At 48.6% G+C, this 23,933-nt stretch overlaps 1 protein-coding gene across 1 annotated transcript in view; it reads left to right on the forward strand.

The window, feature by feature from the left end:
• The first annotated feature begins 7,081 nt into the window (after positions 1-7,081).
• Positions 7,082-23,933, forward strand: part of CSMD2 (CUB and Sushi multiple domains 2) — a 294,243-nt gene continuing 277,391 nt past the window's right edge. The window contains exon 1 of the mRNA XM_088067354.1: positions 7,082-7,216. The gene's annotated coding sequence lies outside the window, so the exon portion shown is untranslated. The remainder of the gene's footprint in view (positions 7,217-23,933) is intronic.

Here is a 23,933-nt window from a genome sequence, read left to right on the forward strand (position 1 = left end):
CCCATCCCTGCTCAATAGTGCAGCGCTGCAGAAGTGCAAAGCAACTCGCTCCAAACCACAATTTGAAGTTATTGTTATTATTTCTATTGCACAGAGACCCCCTGGTGAGAGTCCAACCAGAACAGGTGTTGCACACCCTTTGTTTCAATTAAATACTGTAATAGGGAGAACAGCCCAAGGCTGCAGGGAGCCAAATTAGAAAATTGCATGGAAAACACAAAATCTATCAGATTCACTCAGGTGAGGTTCACAGGAGGGTGGCTGGCTGCTCCTTGGGGCAGCTCTGCTGTGAAGGAATGAGGCAGTCGGTTCTCAAGGAAAGACTCTCACACTAACATTTTCTGCTGGCCAGACACGACTTTTGCTAAAGGGGAGGAACAAATCCTGCCCCAGATGGACCCTTCCAGGTTTGTCTGAGACTGTCACAGAGCTGAGAACTGAACTTGGGTAACTGCTGTTGAATATCCCAGTTGTCCACAGCACCAAGGTGAGAGACACAGAAGCCCAGCAGCTGAAAGCCTTTGGAAGAATATTTTCCCAGCAGACTTTAATTTTGGGACAGAAAAGTGGACTAGACCAGAGGCTCTCTGCTACCTGCCCAATACAAGAACTGGACATCACTTTCCAAAGGCAGCTCACCTGGGAGTCCTGGAAATGAGGCTTTTAAAACTCAGCCTAACAGTTTGTCCTCCTCTGCTCCACGTTCTGGGGTCCTGCATCCAAGCAGATAAATAAAGCACCCAACTCCACGCCCACACTGCCAATAAACTGGGATACTTTGCCTTGGGATGGAGCCATTCCGGAAGGGAAGCAGCATTTACAAAAGATGACACTGATTTTGGGAGAAATATATTTGGAACAGTGGAAACATAGCACTAAAATCCGCCTCTCCTTTTCTTTGAAATTAAAAACCCCAACACAGCCCTTTCCTCAGATTCCTCCCCAGAAAGATGAAGCCAATTTTCCAGCATCCCAATGAATATTTCAAAGATGAGTGTTTCCTTAAGCTAATTGGTGCCCATTATCATGGAATTAAAAGCCAAATGGATTGAAGGCAATTGAGCCTCATCACTTCCATTATTCTCTTTTCCCCAAAGACAATCCTGATTTTTAACTCCTCTGACCCTTGGGCTTTCAGACAGGTTTTCTGACAGGCTTGCTCACAGCACAAGAGCTCAAGGAAAGGCCCATAAACTGCAGGGGGCAGAAGGGACAGGTGGAGAGGCAGGATCCGTGACAAACGGCTCCAGAGGGAATTCCAGCACACTGGGAATGTGCTCTCACCAGTTTGCATCCATCCCCTGGCCCTCCCCCTGTTTGTAACCCACACACTGACCCAGAGCCTTGCTCCTGCTGTCCTTGCTGCTCACCACATGGGCTTTTTTCCACACTAAATCCCTCAATTCAGCTTCCAAACCCAATCCCTGGATTCATCCCTGCTCCCCAGAACCCTGCCTGGCTGGGCAAACTGCTGGAGCAGGGCAGGTACAACCTTCAACAGCAGAACTTCACCTTGCACTGCACTCCAAAAGGCAACTGAAGGACTTCAGATTTTTAAAGACTGACACAAGCAACAGGTGACAAATAAATCCTGCCTTTTCCTGCTGTCACAGCCATTCCAACTACCCAGAATCACTGGGATTTTTCCTTCAGGTCCCACCCCACTTTGTTTTTTGCCTTTCCCATGGTTGGCTCCTTATTCCAGCCAAACCAAAGCCCCCAGGACAGCAGCACCAAGCAGGTGCTTGTTCACCAAAGAGCCCAAATGGGCACTGGCACCTCTTAAACCCTGGCCCACAGAACTATTTATTACTCCTCTAAAAGGCTCCCAAGGAAGCTTTTATGGCTGAAATGTGACTTTTCTCCTTTTCCATAAAGGAAGAAAACAAACCCAGCCAACTATTGCAGGCAGCTTCCCATTTATTGCCATGTCCTCCAGCAGTGTGCACTGGGGACTGCCATGAGGAACTCCAGGAATTGGGGATGATTTCCTGCTTTTGCCACCCAGACTCAGGCACTGGCCACTGCCCAAGGGACTAAACAGCACTGCTGGTCTGTTTTGGAGCCTGAATTGCCTTTGGGAAAGCTGTGTCAGTGCTCTGATGAACACTCAGGGCTTTGAAGGAAGCCTGAAGAGTGATCTTAAGGAATGCCAGTCATACCGAGCTCAGCCTTCTTCCCTCCCACACGGGGCTTTTGTTCACTCGCTGTTTACAGCTCAGAATTATTGTCATCATAAATGTTGAATCACGAGGCTGGAATCAAAGGGAAAGATTCCTGCTTTGTTTGTGGCTCCCTCCTTTGTTGCCCACCTTTCCCCCCCTCCCGGTTTGGTTGTGTTCCTCATTCAGTTTATGTGACACATTTAAGTCTCGGAGGGACGAGAGCTATGGCAACAGGAGTTGTGCAGCTAATCCCCGATGCAGAGTGCTAAAATCACACCATGCAGCAGCACAGCAATTCACCAGAGCAGCCCTGTTCTCATTCATGTTAAACTTGTGGAGAGAAGTCCCAGATATTCTGGATAAGGGGAATAACTCATGTGCCATGTGGGTCAGGGCAGTGGGTAAAGCTGGAGCCTAGTCAAGAGAAGATGTGGGAATAGGGTCTGGGTCAGATTAGCCTGGAAACGTAACAAGAAATGGCAGAGGCAGTAAAAGTGGCTGGAAATTGGTAGAGACTCACTTTTGCTGCATTTCTGCTCCAGGTCACTATTTCTGCTCATGTGCAGGAGGTAATAATTCGATATGACACCCTCACAACCCTCCCTATATTTTGGCTCCCTCCAGTTGATCCCAGTCTGAGCCAGAACCCACAGGGAAAACAGCACAAACTGCTCCAGCTGGGCTGAGCGTCCCTGCCCAGCCCGGAGACCCCTGGGGCTTGCTGGGCACCAAGCCCCAGCTCAGCCCCTCAGCACCACCAGGAACAGGCCACAAACTCCACAGATCTTTTTATTTCTTTACTTTTTTTTCAGAAAACCCCTCTACCTGGAAAGATAGCAGTGGTGTGGAGCAGTCTCTGCTCCCCGGGATGTTCCTGGCTCCATCAACACCAAGGAAAACCCCCCCAAGATGCTGTGGGACACCAGGAAACTGCTCCTACCTGGGCAGCCCAGCAAAAAAATTGGAATTAAACAAAGCCTCCTCAAATACGTGAACACTGCACACAGAAAATAAATAAATAAATAAATTATATATATATATATGTATATATATCAAAAAACAAGGAAAAAGCAGGGAAGCAAAGCTCACTTGTGCTCTCCATTCAGCTCTGCACTGGGAATTAATCTGTGATTCACAATTTCCCATCCGTGGGCTGAGAACCAACTGGTTGTGAATGAATATTTTTGCAAACTAAAGAACGTGCAAGGTCTGCTCTAGGACAGCTTTTACACCGAAACCACAACTTTACAACCAGCACCTGAACCCCAAACAGAGCTGCACAGACTCACCCCAGCTTTCACCTCCTTCTTGGGGAGGTTCAGGTGCTGTAGGGGGAGAGCTGAGACCCCTACCCCAGAAAGGGACAGGGTTACAGAGGAATCCCTGCTCTCCACAGCCAGAAATAAAGCATGATTCTAGCCAGGTGTGGGCTGTGCTGGAATTTGGCTGGTATTCAAGCACCACCCTTTTTGTAATTAGCGAGAGGTATGAATGGATGGCTGTTACAGAGGAAATTATAGTTTATAATAATTGATATTCTCATTTAGATGGCATAATTTATTGTAAATAAATAAATGAAGAATTAAAAAGAAGCTTTTATTTGTAAGGAAAAAAAAATGGATTTGAGATTGGGCAACAGAAACAGCAAAAAACTGGAGAAGCTCCCTCAGGATCCCACTCCTCGGGTGCCCCTCTCCGTGCCAAAGACCACCTGAGCTGTGTTATTGTTCCCAAAATCCTCCCAAATCCTTGGGATAAATCAGATTCCCTAACAATGCTTTGTGGTGCCAGTGATTCAGGCGTTATTTTATCCTTGGCCAGAGTTTGGGTGTGTGGCTGACAGGGCTCCGGCCTCCATACAGACCCTGATCCAAAACCTTTCTGATAAAAACAGGGCCAGCAGACCTTCTTCTCCTGATTTAAAGCCTTTATCGGAATCAGGCCGGGGTGGGGGCCCGGCGGGTCGCGCGCACACCGCCGTCGCTCCCTGAAGCAGCTCGGAGGAGAACGAGGAACACGGCTCTTCCTACGGGAATGCAATGTAGGCAAAGCCGGGATCTCCGTCCTCGCGGGGAAACCTGGAGAAGCTTTCGGCTCGAAAGTCCAAGGGTGTCATCCCTAGCGAGTCTCTTCGCTGTCATGGCGAGGAAAGCGGAGTTGGTGGGTAGTGTCCCTTGATCCCGACCTTAGGGCATCGCTCTTAGTTTCTTTATTTAGTGTTCCGATGCTTCATAGATCGGGTTTTTTGTCCGAGGTGGTGTTTTTCGGTAGCTGATTTGCATAAGCCCCGATCGCCATCTTGGGAAGTCCCCAACCCCGGCCGCCGTTTCGGGAAGTCTCCGGTCGCCATGTTGGGAAGTCTCTTAACTCCGGTTGCCGTGCTGGGAAGCCTCCGACTACGGTCGTCGTGTTGGGAGGTCTCGAACCCCGGCTGCCGTGTCGGGCTGCCGTATCGGGAGGTCTCCAACCCCGGCTGCCGTGTCGGGCTGCCGTATCGGGAGGTCTCGAACCCCGGCTGCCGTGTCGGGCTGCCGTATCGGGAGGTCTCGAACCCCGGCTGCCGTGTCGGGCTGCCGTATCGGGAGGTCTCCAACCCCGGCTGCCGTGTCGGGAGGTCTCCGACTCCGGCCATCATGCCGGAATGTCTCTAACCCCGGCTGCCGCGTCTGGAAGTTTCCAGTAGGAGCAACAAGGAACGGTTTGGCATGGAACTCAGAACAGGAACGTTTCGGAACCTGGAACAGAGGCTGCAAAGAACACTTGCGAAACACGGACTGCAGGTAGGGCTTATTTATATCACTTTCCACTTATTAATACGTTTTTAGCAAACAAAAGAATCAACGTTCACTGGCTCTAAGCCACATAATTCTCTTCATCAATCACCATTCTACTGATTATTAATTTCTTGCTCTTCCTGCTTATTTGGCCCACATCCTTTAGTCCTTTTATCAGCAGGGTCTCTGCAGCTTTCCAGGCCTTGATCTCTTCTGTATCTCCTGGTTGCTCCAACATCCTCCAGGTGCTATAAATTTAAATTCCCAGATATCCAAATCCCTTTGGTTCAGTTTGTTGGAGCTAGTCAACGTTGGTTTCAGCAAACTTCAGGCTTCAAGTGATTTACAGATCAAAGTAACAATAAGGGCCTGTGAGGAAACTCGACCAGTGCTGCCTGCAAATGGGCACTGCTCACTGTTTATTAAAAAAAAAACCTCATTAAAAACTATGAAAGGAAGCTATTTCCAGTATTGCCAGTTTACTGAACTTCGGGAAGATGGGGTGGGACAGAAAGGGGAAGGGGAGGGAAAAGGAATGGGAGGGAAAAGGGAGGGGCCTCTATGCCTTGCCTGGCAGAAGATTCCTGAACATTCCATGTGCTCCTGGAAGCTCGGGGGCTTTGGGATTCACTTCCCCCGATTCCTGAGGATAAGTTTTGTTGTGTTTTTACTTTGGGGAAAGTTTGTTCTTTCCGTTTGGTTCCATGTTACGGGATATTTTGGGAGTAATGGATGTGTATGGTGAGTTCTCCCATGGAAATTGTCCATGTCACCTCAGGATTTGCAGGCAGATCTTCAAACCTGAGCAGGAGTGAATCTGGAGCAGAATCAGGTCCTGAGGAGCTGGGTGTGCTGAGCAGGTACCTGTTTGTCAGGTGCACATCCCTGGATAGTTGGGATTTTCTTCTTCTTAATTTTCCTTCTTCATTTAATGTTATTTTTACTAATTTCCTTATTAATCTAATTTAATTATTTTAATAATCAACTTCAAATGGGGATTGGCTTTGCAACATCTGCCTTGTGCTGAGTCTGCTGCTGTCATTCTCTGTGTTGAGGTGTTGCTCGTCTGCACTCTGGTTTAGGCTGGAGAGCTGCAAGAGAAACAAAGTTGTTTTTTTTTGTATTAGTAACAAAAGCCCTGCAATTTGGCTGATTCTGCTGCTGGAGCCTTGGGGGAAGGAGAGCTGTGAGCGCCTGGAAAAACCCCTGATGAGAGGTTCAGCTTGCATAGAAACATGCAAATAAAGTGGCTTTTGGAGCCATGTGGAGAATTTGGCTTTGTTCAAGTTGCACCTCAACATCTGCTGGTGCCTGGGCTGCCTCCAGCCACAGGTACCAGCACTGTGCTTTCAGTGCTTGTGGAAATCCTGCTGCTCTGGGTGTGCAGGGTTGTGCTGCTGTTTTTCTTCCAGCAGTGCCTATGATGTGCTGGGTACAGGTTTAGGAATCTGCGTTAAAAGACTCAGAAGAGGAGGTGTAACGTAGAAACACATTTCCGTCAAATCCTTGTGGCATCTCCATGGGAAGCTGGAATGTTTAATTCATAAATTGGATGTGGGGGAAGCCCTGGGATTCCTGAGCATGGCATGGGCACTTTAGGAAAAACTGGTGGGGTTTGAGGAGAGGGGTGAGGGACAAGGCTCATCCTGAAGTGCTCCTGACAAAACTCTGGTGGTAAGGAATTGTGGAGTGGTCCCTGGCAGGAGCAGCTTGTCCTTGCCTGTGTTCAGGACAGGAAAAGGAAATTTTGCATGTGCTGCTGATAAACTTTGAGCCTCTCCGCTATCGCTTTATGCATGTCAGGATTTGTCAGGGTAGGAAAGCAGGTTTGGGATCAGTCCTGGGTGGGCACAGAACAGCTGGGAAAGGGATTTTTTGGCTGCCGTGTGCAGGTGAGGCTGAAAATGCTGTTAGTGCTTCAGACTAGGGCCTGTCTGATGCAAATTGGGAAGCACCTCTCCTGACTTTCCAGGTGCTGAGCAAAATGTGCTTTCTTTACCTGTTGGAAGCTCTTGGTAGGTGGAGCCTGTCCTCAGGACTGAGATGTTGGGGGCTCCACAGACCTGGCAGAGCATCTGGAGTCAACAAAAGTGCTAATTACACAAAAGCCTCCCTTCTTCCTGGGAGAATCCATGGCAGGAAGTTTCATTAATCCACAGAACCCCCAAACAGTCTGAAGATTCCTTTAATGGAATAGTTCCAGCTGATGAAACAAGACATTCAGCCCAGAAAATAGGAACTAAATCCATCCATGGGAATTAACTGAGAGTATCTGAGGTAACTTAATTATTTACCTAATTCTGAGCTTTGGATGTACCTGGGGGCTCTCATTGTTTCCCCATAAGCAAAGAGCAGCTTGGAGCCTGCGTAGAATTTACTTTAGATGGAGTGAAACAAGAATAAATAGAGCAACAGAAGTGAAATCTTTATTTAGAGCAGGTGTGCTGGGCTCCTCTCTGCCACGCCACATTAATCCAGCCTGCAGCGACCACAGCTGCCCTGCCAGAGCCGGAAACCTCGGGAACACAGAGGGGCAGGAGCAAGAAGGGATTCCCCATTGGAAATTCTCCGTGGGTTTGGTTCTTTAGATGCAGTTTTCATTTTAAAAAAGGATTGCAAAGCAGTTTCGGGCTACTTCAAAGCAGTGCTCAGGGTAGAACTGTGCTTTTCTGTGTCCTGGAGGAGGGTGGGGAGAGGATGTTCAGGCAGCTGGTCCTGTGTGGTACAGCAGGATTTTTATTCTCTTGGAGGGTTTGAGTTTGGAGGGTCTGAGCAAACCAAGCTTAGGTAAGTTCAGCACATCTCCTCTCTTCTGGGTTATTTATTGCCTCTCCTGAGGATGTTTCCCAATGCTGCAGTCCCTGGTCTGGTGTTAAATGTGAAGCAGAAAATGCTGAAATCCTCAAGTGCTTCTGGGGAGGGAAGCAGCACCAGTGGTGCTGGAAGGGAAAAGGCAGGTGAGGGAGTGGGGATGATCTCTTCTCCTGGTGGTAACCAAAACTCCTGGCCAAATTCCTGTTGAAACCTGATTAACACACATCACTTACTTTAAATTCTCAGTTAAGGTATTTTAAGGAGCCTTTTCTTGTTCCAAGCTCCATTCAAGCTGAAATTTTGCCCTGGGAAGAGAATGGGTTTTTTTAAGCTCTGGTTTTTCTGTCAATGTCTAAGCTGGTCAGTAAAACAATTCCCTTTATTTTTCTGTTGCATGTTATTCCTCACTTTCTAGCTCATGGGATGGGGTTTGTTTCCTGAAAAGCTAAGATGCAGAAGGGCTTTTGGCTCCTGTGTTGGGCTAGGTGATTAGAGTAGTGACTGACAGTGAAAAACAGGAGTTTTTTTGGAAGCACAAATGGTTGGAAAAGCATTCCTGCTTCAGCAGGGAAGAGGAGGGGCATTGGAGAAGGGGTGAGCTTTGTTTACAGTCTTCTAAGCAAAGGTGAGAGATACTAGCAGTGAAAAGTTCAGCTGTGATAAACTTGATAAAAGTTGCCCTTGACTGCTTACAAGCATCAGTTTAATTTAAATGTAATAAAAACCTAAAAGGGAAAATTAAGATGCGGAAAGCAGTTGAAAAGCCTTCTGAAGACATCTGCAAAATGGTTTTATACCCAGCAAATATAAGAAAAGTGTTTGGGCTTTTTATTGTCAAACAATAATTGTGCCTCCATTTATAAAACAGCTTTTACAACCAAATCTCTTTCATAGATTGCTTCCAAAACAAGGCAGAAGTTGATTTATTTTTAAACCCACTGTCCATAACCCTCCCCTTCGTGGTGAGGGAGCATCTCCATGGTGGCAGGGAGTGACTGGAGCTGAGGCTGTGAAGGAATGGGGGGTTTGGCTGGGGCACAGCAGGGCAGGGACCCCCTCAGCCCCTCTCCCCTGTGCTGAGCCCCATGGCACTGCCCTGGGCTGGACCCCTGAGCTGGGTTAAGGGTGAGGGAGGGTTATTCTGCTCAGGGCGCTTTATCTCACATGGGTGTTGTTCTTTTCCTCCACCCAATCCCTTCCCAGTCCTTTCCTCAGTCCTTTTCTCAGTCCAGCTTTGGCCAGGTCCCAGTAGAAGAGCTCTGTGGTCTCACTCTCTTCTGTGATCATTTTAGCAGAGACAGAGCTGTGCATTCCACTTCAGTTCCCAAGCAGGCCTGAAAATGAAGCGATCTGCTTGCAATAAATACAAAACTACAAGTGCCTGTTTTCCATACCCTCTAAAACTCCCACTGCTGTCTCCAGAGAGCAAGGAATGTTTCTGTCACACAGACCCACAGACACAACCCTGTCAGACCTTTGGATCTGGGAGTATTTTGAAAGGTTATTCAGTGTAAGCAATAGATTATTGGTATTGAGGCATAGGAGCTCTCTCAGCTGTGCAAACCCCTTTGGATTCAGCTGGAGATGAGAGGCCACAGGCACAGCTGGGCACAATGGATGGGATTTTCTGTGCAGGGTGAAATGGCCACTGCTCTAATGATCTGCATTTCTCTGTCCTGATGGCAGCTGTGAAATCAGGAGGTTTTGACCTGTTTGTTTGGCTGTGTCTGATGTCAGGAAAGCAAAACAATCCCTAAACCTAAACCCAGAAGCCCCAAGAATCCTGACTTGGGCTTTGTGCTTAGAAGACAGGAACTGAATCTTTTCTTGGGTGAGGAACTTGAAACCTACAGCCAATTAATAACTGCTGTAAAATAGTGCTTTGGTCTGGAAATGCTGACAGAGAATTTAGTGCACCTTATGGAGGGCAGGAGGGTTATAGATAAATTAATTAAGCTTTGGAAAGTTTGTAATCCTTGGACAAAGGCCTCTGTAAAGGTAATATGCAACAGCTACTACTGCAAGCTCCTGCGGTTTCAGATGGGCTGAGGACATGAGGTGCCTTTAAAAGAGAATCCCTGAGGTGACCAGGCCAGGTTGGCCAACCTGGGATAGTGGGAGGTGGCCCTGCTGTGGCAGGGGGTGACACTGGATGAGCTTGAGATCCCTTCCAACCCAAATCACTGCATGATCCTTTAGCAAGGAGAGCCTGGTTCCTGTTGTGGTCAAGCAAGAGGCTCGAAAGTCCCTGTGCTCTGGGGTGTGTTTGAGATTTGGGCTTCTGAGGCTCCTTTGGGCTGCCTGGGGTGATCAGGCTCCTGCAGCACTTGGTGGGTATCTGTATCCAGATGAGTTTCAGTGACTGCAGGGATCAGAGCCCCATGTCCCCTGTCACCAGCATCAGCTTTACTGCCCCAGGGCAGCACCTGCAGTTAAACTCAGCTGAGCACGCAGCACCTTGTCCCTGAGTGTCCTCTTACAGCGTTGTCACTTGCTGTCCGTGGTGACAGAGTGCTAGGAGCCCTTGTGTGGCTGGCAGTGCCCCAGACAGGATCCTGCAGTGCCCAGGACAGCGGGGACATCACAGACGTACCTGTGATGAGCTCAAGTGAAGGATGTGGCTGCTGTGCCCTGGCTGAGGAGCTGCCTTTGTCCCCACATCGGTGACTTGGGTCATCAGGACGTGTCTGGCAGTGCTGGTGGAGCCAGCTTGTGACCCCTCTAGAGAGGAGCTGTTGTGTCACACCATGGCAGGATGATCTGTGCTGCTGCCAGGGGCCAGCACTGCTGTCACAGGGGCTTGTCCCTGTCCCCTGGGGTGGTAAAGCCATGCTATTGCACCCCAGCATGGTGGCCTGGCTGTCCTACCCGGCTCTGAGGGCAGCTGGATCTGAGCATCTTGAGCTTCACTCTCCCACAGAGCCAGAGCACGGAGGGACCACAGGGACTGGGAGCTTCCCATGACACTTGGCAGCTGATGGGGACTGTGAGGGCCACAGGGACAGGAACACTCCAGAGCAGCCCTTTTCCTGAGATCCCAGAGCTCTGAAGTGCCTCTGGAACGCCTTGGAGAGCAGTGGGAAGTGCCAGAGCTCCTCAGAGACCCTCGCTGGGGCCAGGCAGCAGCATATGGGCCTCGCATGCTTGGCTTGGCCCTGTCTGCTCCTGGAGTAATTGCTCGTCTGGCTGGAAGCCATTCCAGTTCAGATGTGGAAAAGGAGCTGCTGGTGACACTTCCCAGGTTTCAGTCCTTTCCCTTCCCCCCCACCTTCTTGCTGTCCTAATTAAATTTGATATTAAAGTAAAACATTAAAGACATTATCACAGAGCTTTCATCTGACACACATAAGCCTCTTCCTAATTTGTTAGGTCATTAGCAAGGCAGAATAAATCGAAGGGAGCATGTGGAGGCTCCAGGGGTGACGAGTCAGCGTTTTGAGAATGGGGGAGTGGGGTTTTGGGTGAGCATGTGCTGGGCTGGGTGGGCTTGGCAGCCGTGGCTTGTCCAAACCTGGCACTGAACATCACCCAGAGCGGTGCCAGACGAGGCTGTTGGACCTGTGTGTGCTCCAGGGGTTTGAATGCCAATCCAAGGGTGGGATCCCCATCCCCTCCCCTCCCCTTCTTTTCAGGTATATTGGAATTTGAGTTGTGGTTTTTTGAGCCTCTTCTTATGAGGGTTTATCTGTCTTTGCTCAGTGGAAGCAGGAATTGTGTGATTCCAGGGACTGGAGCTGCTGGAATGCTGTGGAGAGAGAAGGTGGATTTCTCCTTCTGCTCTGGTGTCATGAACTCTCCAAAAAGCCCTTTCAAAGGGCACTGAGGTGTCTTAGAAAGGATAAAGTATTGACAATGGGATGGGAACTGCTCCGTTTTCCAGGGATGTGGGAATCATTCAGCAGCTCCCTTCAGGCTCGATATTGTGTGGCTTTGGGAAAGCATTTTAACCATGTGCTAACTGAGCCTTCCTCCTCAAGGAGGGGGCTCAGAGTTGGATTTTTTTCTCTCAAAACCTTGCAGATTAAGACTGTCATGGTGTTAATTCCAAGTATTGCTCTTCCAGTGCAGAGGGTGCTTGGAGTAGAAGAACTCAGACCCTGCCATGACTCCCTGAATTCTTGGAAAAACTGCATGTTCTGGGCAGTTCAGTGGGTGCCATGAGCTGTAAGATTCAAATGGTTTCATTTCTGTAAGTTTTAAATACAGATGAGAAGGGTTTTTTTTGTTTTATTTTAACACATGTGAAAAATATGACACTAAAGGTCTCTTTCAGCCTGAACCATTCCTCAACATTTAACTCTCAGATAAACCACTCTGTGTTGTGTCTGGGAAGGTGCTGATGCTGCTAAAGCCTGGCTCTACTGGATTTGATTCCTGCCACCTCACCTGCCGTGGATAATGGACCAAAAATAACTGGGGGAGCTCAGTGTTGGGAGGGAACATCAGCATTCCTGCAGCCAGAACAGTTTGGAGGAATTGCAAACAAATTGCTTCAGGCTTCAGTTACAAGATCAGCTCTTGTTGTGCAGGTTGCGCTGGCCTGAGGGATGTTTTGACAGACTTAAATTCTGGAGTAGAAGCTCAGATGCAGCGATTTGGGTTCACTGGAGCTTGAAACAGGCTGGGACCAGAAGTTTGATTCTGTCTGGTTTGGGAGGGGCTAAAATATTGATTCTTCATTTTCACAGGTTCGTCTTTGCATATCAGAATCCGGATGAGTCCTTGAGCTTTGACACTGACCAGGGTAATTCTTCAGCATTAAATTGCAGTGAGAACAATGGAACTGAGCTGAGATGTTCCCAGGGCAGCAGTGAATCTCAAACTGTTCTGTAAAGAAGCACTGCATTGTTTCTGGGCTGAATCTTTGTTCCATTGGCCCCACTTCCTCTGTTGGGAAACCTTGGCCACTCAACCCATGCTGCCACTCCAGGGAAGAATCTCCAGGACTTTTCCAGGCAAGGAGAGGTTCTTTGGTGAACATTTTCTCAGAAGGCACAAACTGAAGCAGTAGTTTTGCATTTGCTTGATGGATCTTCTCCCTAGCACATGCTCAATGCTTGGATGAATGAGTTATTTAAGTGTATTTGAAGGTTGTGACAGACACCTGTAAACAGACAGATATTGATAAAAATGTCATTTGGAGGCAGATCTGTGCTTTTCTTGCAATCCAATTACTCCTGATGGCGAGGAGCCCAGAGCTCCCAGCACTGAGCATTAGCCCAGAGTGTGATGGACAGGCTGCCCTCACAGGGGAGTACGAGCAGGGCCTGCTTCACCTCTGGCTCTGACCTAACTCCAGGAGTTCATGGAGGTATCTGTAATTCCCACCGGAGCGAAAGGGGACTGACTCCAGATGTGTCCATGGGGTTTGTGTGGACCTTGTGTCAGCTGAAGGTGCTGAAGGATCCAACCTGACCTGCTCCTGAAGTTACCCAGCTGGAGGTCTGGTTGCAAAAAGTTCCCTTTGGAATATTCCCTGGGATTTGCTGCCCTGTAAATCATGCAGGAGGGAGTTCCTGTGGCTGTTCCCAGAGAAGCTGTGACTGCCCCATCCCTGGAAGTGTCCAAGGCCAGGTTGGAAGAAGCTGGGATAGTGGAAGGTGTCCCTGCCCATGGTAGGGGGTGCAATGGGATAAGCTGGAACTTCCAACCCAACCCATTCCATGATTTTTTTGATTCTTTACTCGTGGTAAGAACAGTGAGACTGTGGCTTCATCTGAGTGCTGCCTTCCTTGGTGAATGCAACCACAGCCAGATGTGGTCATTAAAAATGAATTCCTTTTACCTAGCAGCTCTCCAGGAGCTCCTCAGAGCTTGTAAGTGGGAATGTTTTTGGCTGGGAAGTGAATTGTTCCTGATGGCTCCAGTGTTGGACACACTGGAAGCACTGACACAGCTTTTAATGGGAAACAGACACTGCAAGTCCATCAAGTCACTGATGTTCTTGACCTCTTGCTTTCCTAAGAGGAACTTCTCCCTCTTGTTATCTTCCTCCAAGCTGGAGAGTAATGGAGTGTGGATAGAAGTTCTGTCGTGCAGTTCTCTGGTAGGGCTGGAGTCCAGCCTGCAATGCAATGATTGTTTGGCGACAGTGTGAGCATTCAGAGAAGTGAAAACAAAAATCCAAGGTTAATGGAAGTTGCATTTCATCTGGATTGCTCTTATTTCCTATTTTATAAGCTTGTGCTCCATGCAGGTGCTTGGCTTATATCTTCATGCTGTCAATAAAGCCAACGTGTTGGAGCAGACAGGATTAATGCAGATTTTAAGGGCTATATTTAGAAGTAATTTAGCTATCATCAGTCAGAAGGGTGGGGAGAGATCTGATGGTTATTCATACTGATTGAATATTCTATTGATAGAGATACTTATTAACCCTAACCATGTCTTTCCAGCATGTTTTCAGGTCTTGGACAAGGAAAAAAATTTAATTTTTTTTTCAACTGGAGAGAGAGGCAGAATTCAAGTGTTGGAATGGGTTTGGAGGGAAGCAGCAGGCTGGTTAGTGGGACCCCTGAGCTGGGTGGTGGCAGTGGGACGGGTGCTGTGAGGTGACAGGAGGAATGCTGGAGCAGGGAGAATTTGGTGGCACAGGTGTTCAGGGTGTTCAGAATTTGAGGAGGTGTTTAAACTTTTGTTCCTGATTGAGCAGCGAATGGACAAGCTCAGAGCAAACCTTGTCCTTTTTTTTCTTTTTCTTCTTTTTCTTCTCCATTTTTTTTCTTTTCCTCCAGGGGTGTGAGGGGGAGGGAAAGAGAGTCTCTTAGGGAGAGATTGCTGCTCAAAATGCTCCTGCTTTTTGGGAGTGAGGCAGGAAGAGCATCAGCACTGGTGTGACAGCAGGACAGGGCAGGGACTGTCCCCTGTGCTGGCACTGCTGGGGCACCTCTGCTCTGGAGACGGCTCTGGCCCCTCATGGCAGGGCAGCCCTGGAGGGGCTGGAGCGTGTCCAGGGCAGGGAGTGGAGCTGGGAAGGGGCTGGAAAACTCCTGATGGAGCAGAGGGGGCTCAGCCTGGAGCAAAGGAGTCTCAGGGGGGACCTTGTGGCTCTGCACAACTCCTTGATAGGAGGGGACAGCTGGGGGGGTTGGGCTCTCCTCCCAGGGAACAGGGACAGGAGGAGAGGGAACGGCCTCCAGTTGAACCAGGAGAGGTTTAAATTGGATATTAGTGGAAATTTCTCCATGGAAATGCGTGGTCAGGCCTTGGCACTGCCCAGGGAGGTTTGGAGTGCCCATCCCTGAAGGTGTCCAAGGAAGGGCTGGAGGTGGGCACTCGGTGCCCTGGGCTGGGGACAAGGTGGGGATGGGTCCCAGGTTGGATTTAGTGACCTTGGAGAGCTTTTCCAGCCTCACTGATCCTGTGACTCTTGAGTCCAGTGAAGAAACAAGCGCTGAGCACTCACTGCAATTCCATCTCTGTTCCCAAAGCCTCTGCCCTGCACTCGCTGCTCTCTTGCCGCTCTTTCACCGCATTTCCTGAGCAGAGATTTCATTTCAGATAGTGCAGCCACTGCTCTGCGCTTCCAGGAGCATTTATAAAATGGAATTACCAGAAATAATCACGGTAATTAACATACAGAGTTAGGAAAAAAGGGAAGATTAATTACAAAGCCGTAATTCATCTGCAAATATGAAGAGTGAGAGAAGTTAGAGGAGTTCAGCAGTGGGAGGTGCCCTCAGGGTGTGCATCCGTGGAATTTGGGCTGTAGCACCTTGGCCAGAAATCTGGATATCAACTGACTTGGGAAGGGACACATTTCTCAGGAGCTGTGAAGACATGACATAAGGTTTTGCATCCCAGTTTATTCTCAATGTCTCAATGTCAGTGAACCTTGTAGCTTTGAAACAGGACAGCTCAAAGTCCACTACTGGCATCTTGGGATAGTAAATCTGGAAGAAGGAAGGAAACTGAGGCACTGAGATGGAAAATCACTGGCGTTTGTTATCCAGAAAATCAGATGGGAACGGGATCTGAAAGCCCTGACTCTGCTCCTCATTGTGAGCAGGGGACAGAAATCCGTTTTCATTACGCTGAGTGTTTTCCGCATCAGAATTTGTAAAAGTTGCCCAGGAAATCGGTGGCACTGCTGAGAAATGACTCTGTCTGCAGTCTGCTGGGTGGTTTTATGGAGGGAGGAGGGTCTGGAGGTGATGGGAGGCTGCACAAAGCTGCTCCTCCCAGGGCAGGGGTTTTGGGTTTATTACCACCAGTGTAGGGGAGAGCTGATTCCTACAACTAATTGCCTTTTTTTTCCTGAAGATGCAAGCAGTTGATAATAGCAGTAATTAACACTGTAGAAACAAGGTCAAACCCAAGAACATTTCCCTCTAAAAGTCACTTTCCCGAAAGTCATGGCAAATTCATTGCCTTGGAGTAGCTTTAAAAAAAAAAAAAAAAAAAAAAAAAAAAAAGGAGGCGACTGATGATGAGCTGTTTGAATTATGTAAATGCTCAGGTATCCATGGGGTTTGACCTTTTTGCAGATGTAATTTAGCATTCAAGACACTGTCATCTTGCTGCCAAAGTCAAATTAGATGCTTGCTACTGCAATTGATAGCTGATAGCAGATCTCCTTCCAGAACAGGCAGTCCGGAGAGGCAGGGAAGGCAGGGATGTGTTTGCTGCAGGGCTGGAGAAGCTGCATTCTTAAATATGAAGTGGTGGAAAGGTTCTGGATGCAGTTCAAGTGAGTAGTGTGCTCTTCTAAAAACATTCACCTCGTTCCTGAGGTGGTTACACCCCCCTGTCAGCATCCACAGCCCTGGGAGGCAGCTCAGGAGGTCTCCAGGATTGTTTTGGGGTTGCTTTTCCCAGTGGGATGGCTCATGGCCAGATGTGCTCCTGGACACAGGAATGGGGAGCACCGGTGGTGTTGTACAAGATTTTGGTGCCCAGAGCTGCTGTGTTTCCACACAAGGATGAAAAGGCTCCTAAGCCAAGTGAGGGTTTTTTGGGAATGATTTTGCCCATGAAGTGCAACCCCAAATCCATGCAGGCTGCTGCTGTCCCCAGCCCATGGGTTGTGTTTGTGATTTCTCTTTTGGCCAATACATCAAAGCCTCCCTAAAACTGTGGTTGCACAAGGTAACACTCACTGGCCAGACCAGAGTTACCCCAGGACTTCTGATCCTTTTCTGGCTCCTGTGCAGCACCTGGGAGTGTTTTGGGTTCAGATGTCCCACAGCAAATCCAGGCAGGAGAAGCTGTTTGTTTGCCTAGCTGGAATGAGGGCATGGAGTGATAGGAGAGGGGAATGGCCTTTAGCTGAAGTGGCAGGGTTAGATGGGAATTTGGGAAGAAAACCTTCCCTGTGAGCATGGGGACGGGCTGGAATGGATTTCCCAGAGAAGCTGTGGCTGCCTCTGGATCCCTGGGAGTGCCCAAGGCCAGGCTGGAGCAGCCTGGGATAGTGGAAGGTGTCCCTGCCCATGGCAGCGGGTAGAAGAATGGGATTATCCTTAAATTCCCTCCTACCCCAATCCAGTCTGTGACTGGAAATGCACTCACTGCAGTTTGTCACAGGGACACGAGGGACAGCCAAGGTGCTGCTCTTCAGGGCAGTTTTGGTGGTTCCTGAAGCCTGTGCCAGGCAGCAAATCCCTGTGTAAGAGCAGGAGTGGAAGCTGAGGCTCTGTGTGTCCCTGTGCTGGGCTGGCAGCACCCTGGTCATGTTTTAACCCAGCATTACCCCAGTAATTCCCTTGAAGTTGCTCTGTGTTTCCACAGGAGCAAACAAGAGCTGATCTCCCTCAACATCCCTGGAATTGCTCCTCGGATGCTGCCAGGAGTTAACTCTGGATCAGCTGCAGGTTGTGACTGTACAAGTGCTTCACACCCTTGTGCCTTCAGCTTTTGCTGAAGAAATTTGAGAATTTGGTGGATGGGATTTATCCCACCAGCTCCTTTTCCCTTTCTGAAGGGTTGTTTAGGGGTGGGGGCTGCTCTGGCCCCAGTTTTTCCCAGTTGTGTTGCAGGGCTGTGACTTGGTGTGAGCACTTCCCTGGCTGCAGCTGTGCTGCTGTTGCTGTTTCATGGTTCACTTCCAATGCAGGGTTTGCATTTCATGCTTCATTATTTTTTCCTCCCCGTTGTGTGGCCATTTGTAAACTGAAGGTGAATTGCACGATGTGTTCCTGCCAGGCATGCAGAGAGCACGGACACTGAGGATAATCTGGGAATCTTTCCCCTCTTGGATGCGGGAGCCATGTTTTTATGTGGCTTTTACCACTCCAGTCCTGACACTTCCTGCAGTCCCTGTGTCCCTGTCCCCTGGTCCAGGATCTCTGGCTGGATGTTTTAGTGGGGGATTTTCCCCCAGGGAAAGGATTCTACCCAGCCCTGCTGCTGGCATCAGGGGAGGGAAAGGAGCACCATGCCTGTCCTGGCTAATGCCAGCCCTGGTTCTACAGGTGTTTTATGGGAATATATGGGATCCTGGAATGGTTTGGGTGGGAAGGATGTTAAAATTCATCCAGTTCCATGGGCAGGAACATTTCCACCATCCCAGGGTGCTCAGGTCCCATCCAGCCTGGCCTTGGACACTTCCAGGGGTGCGGCAGCCACAGCTGCTCTGGGAAATCCATCCTGACCCCTCCCCACCTTCACAGGGAAGAATTCCTTCCCAATATCCAATCTAAATGCACTCTTAGTTGGAAAATCTGCCTGTTTTTTTGAGTAAATGTTTGCATTTTTTCTCTCAGTAGCAGCTGCTGAGGCCCCATGCACCTTTCCAGCTGACTGTAAGTTGGATCCTACAATAATCATCAATATTTAACTAATAAGAAAGGGACTTTGATGTTAGGGAAGTGTTTAAAACCAGACAGGTTTTAATGTGTAAACTGTTTTCACTTTTCACACATTCTGATTATTTCCCATCCATTATGGATTTAAAGACTCGTGTTCCAGCCTCTTGTCCACCCCTCTCCCTCAGAGATTTATTACAAAGTGAGCTGGATCTCAAAACACTCCCTCAAACTGAAGTGGTGCCTCCACTTTTAAAAAGAAAATGTAGAGGGAGGGGATTCAGTTGTGTACAGACGAGGAGTTTATTGATTCAGTATTTTCCTCTCCATATCTTGGAAGCTGAAGTCAAAACCATTCACTGAGATAGAAGTAAAAATGGGGGAAAAATACAACAATTCCAAAAGATATTTTATCCAAAGTACGACTCATGGAGCCCGATGCTCCTGGACCAAGCCAGGAGGGTAAGAGGAGAAAAAAAGAGTTATTGGAGTTTTTTCTGCATGGATTCCTTGCTCATATCAACGATGTTCTCTGGGGAATAGATGGTCCTTGTGAGACACGATTACAGATGGAAACGGGCTCCAGAAGGGGGATGATTGCATCCGTAGCTCCACGTATGGGTACGACTGTGCCTTGGCAAGGAAAAGGCTGCCCAGAGCCGGGCAGTGAAACACCAGCCTGTGCTGTGGGAGCTGGGACAGTGCTGTCCCCAAAATCCTGGTTCCTGTGAAACTATTCAATTTCCAGGCTGGAAATGCTTCATGAGGAGCTGGGTCAGGGTAACTCAGCTTTACCCCCACTTGGTGCAGTGCTCCAGAGCTGGGCAGTTAAACACCAGCCTGAGCTGTGGGAGCTGGGACAGCGCTGTCCCGAAAATCCGGTTCCTGGGGGGTTTCCAGTGAAACCACTCCAGTTTCCAGGATGGAAATGCTGCAGGAGGAGCTGATGGAACTTGTCTGGGTCTGGTTAACTCAGCTTTACCCCCATCTCTGTGCTCCAGAGTCTGAGTTTCCTTTTTGAGCATCCCAAGGACGAGCACCTTTTGAGCATCCCAAAGGTGCCGAGATACTGTGGATTCCTTGGACAGGATTAACTTGTCCTGACAAAAAGCCATTTCCCAGCCAGGCAGGGCTGGTTTTACCCTGGAGCTGTGCCTGCAGAGCAGAGGCAGAATAATTTTTGTTCATTAAAACCAAGCATTAGATAGCAAAGCTGCCTCCCCCCCTCAGCTGGGCTGCCCAGCACAGACACAAAGCATTAACTGGAGGAAAACCCAACTGCTCAGGAGTTTGTTCTCCCTGCCAGATCCAGACAATTAAGGATGCTCCTATCTTGGCATCTGCACTATTATCTCCTCGTGTTTCTGTGTTTGGTGTTATCTACTTGTGTTCCTGGTGGTTGGAGCCTTATTTATGGAGAAAATAATTCTGGTTATATTGAATTTTGCTGCTGTTCTCTGGCCCTGTCAGTGGGGTGTGTAAGAAGGAAAATCCTCTGAAGGGGACAAAAAGGGTTTCATGAATATATAGGGAGGTGCAGAGTCCAAAATTGCCACCATATGAGTTGATTTACATTGTAATAGCCCCATTTTTCCCCCATTGCCCTCCTGGCTTTGTCCAGGAGTATGAGGCTCCACAAGCTGTATTTTGGATAAAAGATCTCTTGCAATTGATACCTTTCTTCCCCCCTTTTTACAAGATGCTTCTTTCTGGGTGAATGGTTGAGCTTCAGCTTACAAAATATGGAGGAGGAAATACTAAAGTCAATAAACTTTTCATTTGCACACAATTTAATCCCCATTTGATAAGTGGCATCTTCAGAGAGCAAGACAAGGAATGGCAGCAGCAGCAAGGAGACGTTTAAAAAAAAAAGCTCTCAGAAATGAGCTGCTATTTACAGGGCTCAGTGCAGTGGTTAATAGTCATTCATGAAATCACACAATAAAATCCAAGTGCACTGTCAGCTCTGTCACAGTGACATTGAGCTGTACAGGTGATGTACAGCAGCTTCACGTTACACCTTGTGACTTCATATTTTAGCTAAAATTAGGCTTTGTTTTCTCCTTTTAAAGAGGAGATAAAATGCAGGCTGGAGCAGAGGAGAGAGAGGAGCAGGATTTCTTGCACTGGAGAAATGAAATTAAGACTCCTTAACTATTCTTTTGTTCCAGCAGAAGCTTTTAGCCTAGTTTTACGGTGTTTTGTGCTGGTCTAAGCCACGTCTCTGTCAGTTTTTTTCAGTAAACTCCCCCAAAGCTGCCTCAAAGCTGGGATTCAGGTGTGTTCTCCCACTGTGGGAAAAGCTCAGGGGTTTGTAGCTTCCAGTTGCCCCTGGTTTTTGTGGGATTATCTAAGTGCCACCCACGAGCTGAAGGGGCTCCCCACGAATCCATTGTTATCTCTTGGTCCTGACCCCTGAAATGTTCATTTAATAATAAAATTAATAAAAATGGGTACTGGCACAGGCAGCTGAGGAGCTGCTGTTGAAAGAGCTGAGTAAGTGCTGAGGATGCTGAGAGCAGTGGCTGAGGAGGAAAGGGCTCTGTCAGGCTTTGCTGGGCTCACAGGTTTTTGGCAAACACCACTGTCAGAAAGTTGGAATCATGGAAAATATTGGCTTGGAAAGGATCCATGCAGATCCTCAAAGCCCAGCTCCACACTTGAACCAAAAATGAACTGATTGGTCTCAGTGCAGGAATCTTGATCCCAAACCCTCCTCACCCCATGGGTGGGTGACTTCCACTCTGTGGTGTTCCTGGAAGTCTCAGTCCACTCTGATTTGTAAAGGGTGTCACAGTTTGTTCTTGCCATAATGTGTTTATTTTCTCTTCCTTCCAGCAGATGTTAAGCAATTAGAGAACATGGCAGAGCAACATATTTATACAAATGAAAGGAAGTGAGGAATAAATGCTCGGAATGTTGTGCTTCCTAATAAGATTAATCCAGGAGTGCACAAATGGGGTAGGAGAGCCCCAGCAGCACGTGGGCATTTTTCAGGACCTGGTAATGTGCAAGATACCTCATTAACAGGGGGGAATAATTACAGCCACGCCCCACGGTTCCAATTTTGAGGCCATTGGAGAAGAATGAATGGATGGCAAATTGTACAGAATGTTTAGAATTGGGTGGTAAGAGGGGTGGATCTGTTTCCAGGCTCTTTTAGGGAATTTGTAGCAGGTGTGTATCCTGTACTGGGCAGGATGGTGGGATGAGCCCTTCAGCCTCCTGCTCAGGGTGTGATATGCTCTGCCAGGGAAAAGAAAGGGAAAATGGCAGGAAATCTCCCTATCCCTGAGCTGTGCCAGTGTCTGAAGATGTGCAGAGAACTGCAATAGCCAGGATTGAAAATACTCCTTCCCCTCATTTTTGGAATCCCTGTCAAATCCTTCAGAACCACTGGCAGCCAGCTTGGAGCAGTTTCTCATGGATGCAAGAAGCTGCTCTCAAAATCTTGTGTTATGAGCCAGGAGGTTGGAATTGGAGCTGGGAGTGAGCTTTTAACTAATGTTCATCTGCTTCAGCGTGAACAAATGAACTGAAGAAAATAAGAATTTGCTCTGATAGCACCAAATTCTGCGTGAAAATGGGGTTTGAATTAGAACTCCAGGAGCAGTGGTAGGTGGACAAACCACTGAACTCTTAATCCCTGGCTGATTTTTCTGTAAGAAAATATCATCTTGTTTAATTTTTTTTTTTTAAAGAAACCCAACCAACAAACAAAACAACCACGACACCCAAACCAACCATACCAAAGTAGTGTTGGCCAATTAATTGGAATTTTTGGCAAATGGTTGTGTGGGAGAATGTCTGGTTTAGGGACTGTTCCATGAACAGGAAAATGCACAAATAAGGCAGGAGTTAGGTTTAAATTGCATTTAAGGATCCCTGTGCAGGGACAGGATTTGCTGGCAGCGAACATTTGGAAGGGGTTGCCTGGATCTCCCTTTTGCTCAGCCATGCCGTGTACCCAGGAATCACTGAATGTGCACTAGAGCATCCAGGGAGCCTTTGCCCAGGGCGGGCTCAGCTCCACCTCTGCCAGCTGTGTGCCAGCTGGGCAGATGTTCCTGGATCTGCCTTGGGGTGGGGAATGGACTGGGTGACCTTTGGAGCTTCCTTCCCTCGCTCCCTGCACTCGGAGAGCACAGTGGGAAGGGCTGGGATGGATTTGGATGCTTCCCTCAGCCCAGGAGATACTGCCTGCTCTGGGGGAGTGCGCGTTCAATAAGACATCTCTGCCCAGATCTGCTTTTGCAGCAACATTTATGAAAGATGAGCAGGGGCAAGGTTCAGAAGAGGAGATAAAATTCCCAAACCTTGGATGTGTTCTGAGCGTGCTGCTCCTGGTTCTGTCAGATGGATTTCCCTATTCAGCAGCAGCACTGACATCCCCCTGCATCTGCAGCTGGATTGATAAATCCAGGCTCCATGGAATCTGCTCCCTGCATGAGATCCTGGTAGTACAAGGTACTTATCCATGTCTGTCCCTGCACGCCGCCATTGGGAGGGCAATATTGAAAGCACAGCTGAGAGGCTGCAGGAGCTTAAGATGCAGGAACTGGCTCCTGGCTCATCAACATAAATGAGCCATTTCCAACATGTGAGCCTGGCTGCTGGGAGGCGTTGGAAGTGTCAGTCCTGAAGGGTCTGGGTTCACAATTTCAGGTTTGCTTTGCTATGCCAGACACAGCACATCTTGAATCACAGCACAACGGCCCCTGGTAGCGTTCCTGGGAGTCTGCTTCCCAGAGGAAAGGAATCCAGTTCATCAGCACTGTTTGGGTGGTTTCTCTGAAAGGCTTCCATGCAGATGATGTGACTCAATTTGCAGGCAGCAGGAGCTGGGATGGATGTGCTTCTGAATCACAGGAAAGGCTTGGAGATGGAGAGGAAGGAGGAGGGTGGGAGAATAATAAAAAATAGGAGAGTGTTTGGTTTGGCTGGGGCTGTAGGGGGGATAAGTTGTAGAATCAGGGATTGGTTTGAGTTGGAAGGGTCATAAAGATCATCCAGTGCCATCCTCTGCCATGGGCAGGGACACCTTCCAGTGTCTCAGATTGCTCCAAGCCCTGCCCAAACTGTCCTTGGACCCTTCCAAGGATGAAGCAGCCACAGCTTCTCTGGGCACCCTGTGCCAGGGCCTCCCCACCCTCACAGGGAAGAATTCCTTCCTCCATCTCATCCAAATGCTCAGTCTGATCAGAGCTGATCCCCCAAACACATCTCCTGGCTCTCATGTGAGCTGCAGCTCATTGGTGGAGGGCAGGTTTTTGGCCATTTTCCCCCCTCTCCTTCAGCCACCTCTGCTGACTGTGCCTTTGTGCCTAGGCAGCTCAAAATCCAGTGCTGTGGCAGCATCCTCCAGACTTGGGTGCCACACTGGTGCAGTCCCTGAGGATGGGGCTGGAGCATCCTCAGAGCTTTCCCCCTCAAGG

This window comes from Pseudopodoces humilis, chromosome 27 (genome assembly GCF_049639895.1).
Source record: "Pseudopodoces humilis isolate 2021_Gansu_Grassland_sample_001 chromosome 27, ASM4963989v1, whole genome shotgun sequence".
Classification (NCBI taxonomy): domain Eukaryota; kingdom Metazoa; phylum Chordata; class Aves; order Passeriformes; family Paridae; genus Pseudopodoces; species Pseudopodoces humilis.